The following is a 9,547-nucleotide window of genomic DNA, read 5'->3' as shown; positions in this document are numbered from 1 at the left end:
TTGGCAATTCTCATGCTGTCATTTTGAATTCCTTTTCTTTTATACACTAACCTTTGATGCATAAAAACATTAATCATTGGTGCCACGATGGAGAGCAGATTAAGTGCACTCTGCTTGATATCAATGCATCATGAAAAATTTCAAAATGATAAAGAATTGTTCATCATCAAAGTGATAGATATTTATGTAAAGGAAACAAGGCGAATCCGAATTCTATTTAAATAGTGGACTCAAGTCAGAATTTGTCAACAGCGCCAAGGTATTTTCACTCAATTTCAATTTTATAATTTGTAAAAAATTAATAACAAGGTAACAACTTCTGTAACTGAGGGTCAAGATATGAAATCTTACTTTGAGTCTCCCTGAGAAAAAATCCTGCGGACACCTTTGTACCACATTACAATTGTTAAGTTTGGATTGAACTCCATCCCTTATCACAAACCTCTATTTTACTTCTTTTGTATTGACCTGTGTTATCTCCCATGGCTCAATACTGTTGTCTTCATTACATTTAGCCATTGCATCATTCACCATAACATGTTTTTCCTTGTTCTTTGTTGTCCGACAAAAATTGTTTGCAAAGAACCACTATTGAATTTTCTGGGTGCCTTTGGATAATTCTATTGCTGTGTTGTTCCTAAACAGTATTCATTATTTGTTTAGTTGACTCTGTGGCAGCGGGTGACCACAGTGTGCTAAGATGGCGGGTGTCCCAGGTTTCGAATCCCAGTCTGGACATGGGTGTTCTTTATGACTGTATCTTCACCATATCATCACTCATTCTCATCATCATGAATAGACGAAAGTGACAGAAAAGTGATACTAAACAAAAATACATTTGTTTTTTTTGTTTAAACATTTATGTTTTTGTTTAAGTGATCTTGCAGGATGGCAACTTTAGGACCATGGTAATATTCAAGTATAATTCCCACTTTTAAAGGCGAATTTTCCAAAAATTCAAGGGTACATGCAGATAGATGTTCTCTCTATTTCAATCCTACATATTAGTACCGTCTCTCACCACCCACACACAGATATAGTAACAATATAAAGGGTCTGAGTCATTCCAATGGATCCAAAAATTCTAATTCAATTAAATGGTGTACATACTTCAAAAAATATTTAATTTATGGTGCAGAGTTTACATTTGCCATTTAACATACTAAGACTCGAAATGCATCTACAAACATAAATCACAAATGTTACGGCATATACCAATCTATGAAAGATTGTTAATTGCATAAAAATTTCAAACTCAATTTAACATCAACTTCAAGATATTTTAGCTTGCAATAATCTTCCATCTGTCAGATAGATTGTTCTGCAAAGGATACTAACAAAGTAAACGGATTGAGAGAATTCTGTTCTATTTTCCACGCAGCTTTCTTTTCCTTCTTTGATAAAATGAAGCTGAACTGTGAAAAACGTGCCTCAGTGAATTTATAGACCTGTATAAATTCAGTGGAATTTTGATTCACAAAAGTTGCTATTTTCACGTGCACAGAGAAAAATCCATGCAGAATTAGAATTGGAAATGGTCGGGAAAAAATGGCTTTCTGCGGATTTTTTCACAAAAGTGTGTCAAATCAATGAAAATACAGGAGTTGGCAGTATTTTTCCTGTTTCATTGTTTTCGTTTAGCTCCCTACTGTAAAGCGGACACTCATTTCATAATATAAAATGCAATTTACAATATGAAATTCGTAGCTAGACATAAACATTGTTGAAACGGTTCCTACCGAGTGTTATCTTCATATTTTGGTTGGCTTATTAAATAAATCTATGTAGTATAAACATATTCATGTAATTAGAGTAGTTTTGTATGTTTTTTTTTTAATTTAACCTAATAGTATGATCAGTAAGATACTATTTACGATGTTTGAATTTGAAAAAAGAAAATACTGCTCTACCTTTAGAAAGTCTAGTATCAAATCTCTTTATATTAAATTTTGTGTTCAGTAAAATATGTATATTTGTATTCTGGCTTTCCAGTACATCATGCATAATTTGGATAAATGGCTGCTAACCCTGGTCACAGAGAAAGTAGTGGTGTATTTTCGCTGCTTGTTGCAAAATTCTCAACATTTGTGAGACCTCAGCCCAGTAAATTTATTTCTTACAAGTCGATGCCCTGATGCCAACAATTTCACTGATAAATACATTTCTGATCTTTAAAGTTTATATGGAAATTAATATGCACCCTTAATTAATATTTATATATCAACTCTGGCATAATCATGGTTCAATTGTGTATAGACTTGCTGTCAAATATAAAATTAGATTTAAAAAATTAGTCGTCAACCCCTGGACGACGGACCTTTTGCAGCCCAGAGGTTGAAAAACACTGGCACTAAAACTGAAGCAGAAGCAAATAAGACTGGTCGCAAATGTCAAGCAAAAAAATCCTATTTTAGAACTCTGGACTGGACCTACAGATTGAAATGAGATCCGAAGCACTCTGACCACTGAGGTTCAATCTTCTTGTTACAAGGCAACATTAATAATTTATTCCACTCCAGAGGCCCATTTGTGATTATAAAAGGAAACTTCTATCAAAAAGCTGGCCTTTTTACAACAATAGTACTAGCAATTTGTTCTCTGTGATTTATAGGCTAAATTAAATCTTAATGTCTGATGAAGTAGCTAACAATCTTGTTAAGTTTAGAGAATATTCAGACCAAAGCAACACATGACAGTGGGGGGCCATGACAACTGACATGGGCCCCTTCAGTCTGTAAGCAAGCATCCACCATGCATGCACAAGCAAGACCGAGGTGAAATGATGTGCGCCATTGAAGGAGCTTTCAGACTGAAGTCACAGATGACGAGCGACACAGTCGCATTCAGTATAAAGCAAAACATTCACCGTGCATACCATTGAGAAAACAGTGTAGTCCGAGCAACATGCAAGTGACATGTTTAGGTCGTTGTCACACTTTGTTTTCAAAGGTTGAATGGTTTACTGAGAGTCTGCTTCCAAGTGACTGATACATGTCACTTGTTGCTTCGGTCTGAAAGTTCCCTGAGAAATTAGTACAGGCCAAGTAACAAGCGACACTTGCTTCGGGGTCATTGGATGTCAATTCATCCAGGTCATGTCACCCACCGTCCCCGATTTTGATTAAATTCAGTATACTTATACAATTTTTAATGCTGATTACAAAAACGACAATATTTTTTAGATTGGTCTAGGGGTTCAGAAGTTAACGCACTTTCTAAAATCTCCGTGTACGCCACTTGCAGATCCACTTTGAATGACACGCATTAGGTTATAAATGATAGTATCTTTCCTCAGGTTTGCCGTAGAAACTTCAAGTTTCTTTTCTTTTGTTAAAAATGGTGTAAGCTTTCATTCAAATAAGGTTTCAGATGAATGTATTAATAACCATGTATTTTTATGTATAGTTCCATGTAATTTTTAGAAGAATAAATTACTTACTTCAATAGCAAATTTCGTGCAATACCCCCCCCCCCCCTTTCAATTTCCCACCAATTTTATATGTGGGTAGCTCGGAGTGTGTGCTAATGCCTGATGGAAGAATTGGGATGGGCGGTTCAGAGACAGGGTGATAAAAAAACCTGAGGGAAAATACCATAATTTATAACCTATTGTGTGTTATTCAAGGTGGAGCTGCAAGTGGCATACACAGAGATTTTAAAGAGCACGCCAAGTTACATGCTTGGTCACATGACAAGTGGAGTTGTTGTTCATTTGTTTGAAATTGCAGAGGTAGAAAGCCAGCAAGTTGTTTGTTGCAGTTCTTCAAATGTGTGGAAATGTATGTATAAGAACATTTGCTATGTGATTTCTGTGGTGAAACACAAGTGTTTAAAATGTGGAAAAGCAACGTGTTCTCGGTTATATCTACTGATCGTATTTGGCACTGAAGTCGAAGTGCAGTTTGAAAGATTTACACTTCCAGTCAACGCCTTCAAGACCACACTGCAAGATCATTCTCGAAGTATACTCGCTTCAAGTACGGTCTTGCATCTTTTGGACACGGCCTGATACTCTCTTTGAATATTCCATAATTCATGTATTAATGTTAAATTTCAAGGGTACATATTAATTAATGTATAAAGTTGAAAAAAAGTAGGATGATATTTGCGAGAAAAATTGTTGGGATCGGAGCATCAACTTTGAAAATACGAATTTACTGGGCTGTGGGCTTACAAATGTAGAGAACCACTGTTGTTCAGAGCATCCATTTTCTTGTTCACCTTCGACGCTTCATCATTTACAAATGATTTTCCTATGAGATCATGGCACATGGCAATGAAGGAGATTTCGAATCAACATTTTTAAAACTTTGTTTACATCACCTATCCCAATACATGTTTATAAACCTTTACTGTACACTAATGCCTTGCAATAACAAGTTAGTATTATGTCACTCATTAAGGAGAAGTCTGATTAGATAGTGTGTCTAACTTGGCTTGGATATCACCCTTTTTGTGCTACATTTTCCAGTGATTCTTCCATTTCTAGTAGTTCAGCCACATGTGATAGATATTGAAATAATTTAATGTGTGTGTATTCAACGGACATCAGTGTTACTATTAATACCATGATCCTGGGTGGATTACAGTTGTAATTTTATGCACACAAAATATGCCTGTTATGGCATGCAAGACCTTTTAACACATATTTTGATTTTGTATTTGCTAAACAAGCTGTGATTGATCAATAGTTCCAAAGTTATTGAACCTTGCAGTTAGCTACAATACTTATTGGTCAAATATGGGTCACAATTTTTGTTGTGCACCACCTTCTTCCACAGGCTATAGCTTTAGAACTATTTCTCAGAGAAACCTAATATTTGTATAGAACCTTTCCATACATAACTGGACCATCATCCAAATCCAAGACTTTCTGAAATTGGTCTGACAAGGAATGACCCATATAATTTCTTTACTGATATTTAAAAGTAGTTGCGGTAGCTCAGTCATTAAGGCGTCTGACTACCATGTGAGAGACCCGGGTTCGATCACCGGCGGGGGAGAACCAGGAATTTTTCCACCTGTTCAAGCAGCTCCGATGCCCACCCAGCGTCGTATAAAGTGGGTACCTAGAGAAAACTCGGGGGGGGGGGGGGTAAAGGCAGCCAGGGCCGTGGTGCTGATCACATCACCCCCACCTTCGGCTGTGATCAAGATATTGTGGGGACCTAACCTCACACCCCCTATACGCCATCATGGCATGGTGCATAACACAGGGGAGCACTTTACTGATATTTAAAAACTGTTTAAGCTATGTATATGATGCATCATATCTGGTTGAAAATATATGTAACTTTTTGAATTTGGTATTGCCTAGCCTTTTTATATAAATAAAGTTTACTATAAGTTGTCTTACTTCTGTGTACATGGACATCTCCAGGATCTTTTCGAGGGGGGTGGGCAGGAATATTTTTACCCCTCAAAAAACACTATTTCAGTCTGAAATTATCATGTTTCTTCAATGAATTTATAATAAATAACATGAATTACGGTGACTGAAATGAAATTATGTGTGAAATATGTAGTTTTTAGGTGGACAGTCATTTTCCTTGGCTCCTTTCGGATGTCCATATCTGTGTATGTAAATTACAGTGGCACATTCTCCAATTACCACGTTTACATACATTACAACTTTTTTCATATTGTATTTCATTTAAAGTATGGTTTATTGCTCATTATATATTCTGCAAGCTACGAAAACAAGCTTCTAAACCAGAATTTAAGTAAATTATTTAAAAAACTTGAAAACTGGTCTCCATCACACCCTTCTGATGACCAGGTTTCCTCCCAGATTGTAGGTACGGGAGACGAAAAGAAAGTAGGACGAGTGGTTATTTAAAAACATGAGGCTTCAGGGTGCTTGGCAGAGGCAGTGTTGTTATGTGAAGGGAAATTTATCTTGGTACAGGGAAACCTATGTCCAATTGTAGGTAAAGAGGTAATTTTATGAAAAATTAAAAAAAAGCAGAAAATTTGAAGTTGTTGGATTTCCATTTTCTTTTATTTACTAGCATGCCTTCATTAGTGTTTTCTTCTATTACATATATTACATCTATTACATAGGCCTATATCTGGTACACCAGATCAAATTTTCAGAAACCTGTGCGTTACTGTATAAAAAGCAGGGTACCAGTTAGATATAGTGAAAACACATTTAACTCGTTTATTTCCGAATTATTTACATTTGTACTTACCTTATTTGCATAGTGGAACATTTTTCAACTTGGGATTATGTTTTTTTTCACTGAAAAAAGAGTAATTTTTCACATTACAAGTATTTATTGGTCGTTGCTAATTCGCTTTCGTGACACACAATATGGCGGGCAAATCTTGACTCACGTTGTCTATCGTCAGCTGATATGCAGTGTTTCCAAACTTATGAACCGAAAAATGCTGCACAAACTATTCACAAAAGGTTTTTAAGCGAAAATTGATCCACAAACCATTCAAGGAAGGTTAGGTTAGGTTCAGTTAGGTTAGGCAAACAGAAAATTAAATTGGGGGAAAAAACCGCTCACACATCATCTTGTAAAACTACCGTGTGGTTGCTACACTAACACTTATTAACCGAAAAATGATGGTTTTTAGGCTAACATTGATCCACAAACCATTCACAGAAGGTTAGGTTAGGCAAAAATAGAAAATTAAATTGGTAAAAAAAAAACTCGCTCATATGTCATCTTGTAAAACGACTGCGTGGTTGCTACACTGACAGGGGGTTACATATTTGAATGCACGGAACATTTGATTCACGTCGTCGACGGTAATGGTGGCACGAGCTATCGTGCAACAGAGATACATTAATGTCGAAAATGACATTATTTACCGGCCGAATAAGTTGCACGAATCGAAAGAACACTATTTGCAGCTTCCAAAAGTCCACAGGAACTCAATTCCACAAGTACTTTCCCATCATTTCTCCTGTAAATTTGAAGAATTCTGTTTTCACTATATATAACTGTTACCAAACGCAGAATTTATACTAGCATTAACATGAACTCATTTCCTAAAGTATATATTTTGGTCCTTTTCATCATGGACATAATGGCATATTAACTTTGTGTTCTGTAATTTATCATCAAATTCTAAACAGGGTCATTCCATGTGAAAATGGTAAAAGAACTAAACCTGACCCACCTAACTACGAAAGTATGAGTGCAAAATGTGCAATTTTTTCAACATCTTTAAATTGCAGTATTTTACCCTGTAGAAGGGTATTGAACAAAATCTTCAAACATTTTGATACACGAATGACTGGTGTCAAGCACATGGGGCCGTTTACCCACCATACCCCTCCAGAATTACATTGAAATTTATATTAATCAACAGTTTTTGATGTTTTGCGTAATATAATATTAGTTGCAGCGTGTGGAAAACACAAATAACTGAGATATTCGATCATAAAGTATGACCAGCAAAAGCAAAAACCTGCCATTTTGGAGTGCTTCCGCCAATTTTTTATTATTGAAACCCTTTGTATGCCAACTCAAATAGCAAAAGAACAAGTCGATAATAACTATTGGTACCAAACCTAACTTAACTATGTAAAATTATACTTGCTGTTGTAGAATGTCGTTTTGGGTGCTAGATTCAATTGCACGAAGCTTTCAGGCTCTTATTGGTACATTATAGCACATTTTCACGAGCTAAAATCAACTGAAAACGTTCACAAACAACAAAATATTCATATACCATGCAAACCCTTTCACATTCTATAGGGGGTGTACACAGGGTCATGGGTACCAAACTCCACAGTGTGTGTTAACAGACGTAAATCGGAATCGAACCATGTAAAAATTACGTACGTAGCATGATGAAATCGCAATAAAACAAACGGAACTTGGGCCCCAAAATCACTATAAATTGGGCATTTATGAAAAAATGTGGGGGTTGTACGGATATATCATTACCTCACATAACACACTCATATCAACATGTTTCAAGAAGCTTGCACTAAAATATCATTAACTATTTAACGTAAAAAAACACAGTGCATTAATTACAATCCCTCACAGAAGGGGTTTATTCGGAAATATTAATCTGGCTAGGTCTAAGTTTGCATTTAGAGGGGTGTAGGAGTAAATTTACAGCCAAAGTGACTGTAAATTGGGCATTTGTGAAAAAATGTGGGGTTTGTGCTGATAAATCACTGCCTCGCAGTACATACCCATATCAACATGTTGCATATTGCTGGAATCTTGCACTAAACGATCATTACGCGAATGCTAAGGTTTCTCTTACAGACATTTATTTCATCACAGCTCCTCTTGCAGTTTTCAGTATCATAATTTTATACTCTAGTTACTGCATTATTGATTCAACTGTCTTGTCTACTCACTTTCGGGAGTTTGTATCTTGCAGTTTTCAATATAATTTTATACTCCAGTTATTGCATTATTATCATTATTGATTCAACTGTCTACTAACTTTCGTGAGTTTGTAAAAGGATTTCACCTGAAAATGATATCAATCGACAAATTATTCACACTCTTCTTTATAATTAACATATATTCAATTGATATACAGAATAGGACAACAACAAACAACACGCTTCGGTATCTGAACTTCATTTGTTTACATGACGATTGCGCGAGGCCCCTTAATCAGGATTTCATCATCACTTCCGGTGCTAGTCCTGTCCTATGTGGAAAAAGAAATTTCGCAGGCGGGCTTCAGTCGAGCATCCACTGTTGCCAGCTGCACACTGTAGCCAGACACGATGGACGTCAGTCAAGAGATACAGGACAGGAACTGTAAGTAATTTTAGTGTTAAGTACGTAGGCATAACTTGACGGTGCAAGGGGGTACCCCCCCAAAAAAAAACAATTTCCAGGTTTATAAAATGTGCATGCAAGGATAGAAGTAGTGAGAAAGAAATTGGGGGCGCAAAGGAGGGAGAGAGAACCAGAAAAGAAGGGAAGAGAATGGAGAGATGTAATAGGAGAGAGAGAGGGGAAGTAGAAACGGGAGATAGAAAAGCAGAACACCCCCCCGTTTTATTTTATTTTCATTCAGGGTCGGCTGCCAACAATGCTTGGATGAATTCATGGGGTCTTGGTTGTGATTGATTTGTTGTTTTAAGTCCACTTTATGCACAGTAAGGCTAATCGGGACTGGACCTACAGTTTAAAGTGGGATCCGAACCACTATGTGCCTCCACCGGGTATCGAACCCGGGACCCCTTGATCATGGGCTCTTGGTTTCTAATTTATTTATTTATTCACATAAGTGAACCGAACAGGCTGATGCCCAGTTAGAGAGTTCATGTTTCGTAAAGGAACAAAGATACAGGTTATCATACGTATATGCTTCACTGAGCGTTATTTGAGAGTGTTTTCATTACAGCGTTTTTAAATTGCATATACGACATACAGAATAAATCAATATTTTTGTTACGCTTTTCTAAGGCATTGTAGATTGGTTGGTTGGTTGAATTCGTGTTTTAAGTCCACTTTATGCACAGTAAGGCTAATTGGGACTGGACCTACAGTTTAAAGTGGGATCCGAACCACTATGTGCCTCCACCGGGTATCGAACCCGGGACCCC

Source organism: Lepisma saccharinum, chromosome 9 (assembly GCF_977018435.1).
Source record: "Lepisma saccharinum chromosome 9, izLepSacc3.1, whole genome shotgun sequence".
NCBI lineage: Eukaryota > Metazoa > Arthropoda > Insecta > Zygentoma > Lepismatidae > Lepisma > Lepisma saccharinum.
This window is presented reverse-complemented; position numbering follows the sequence as displayed.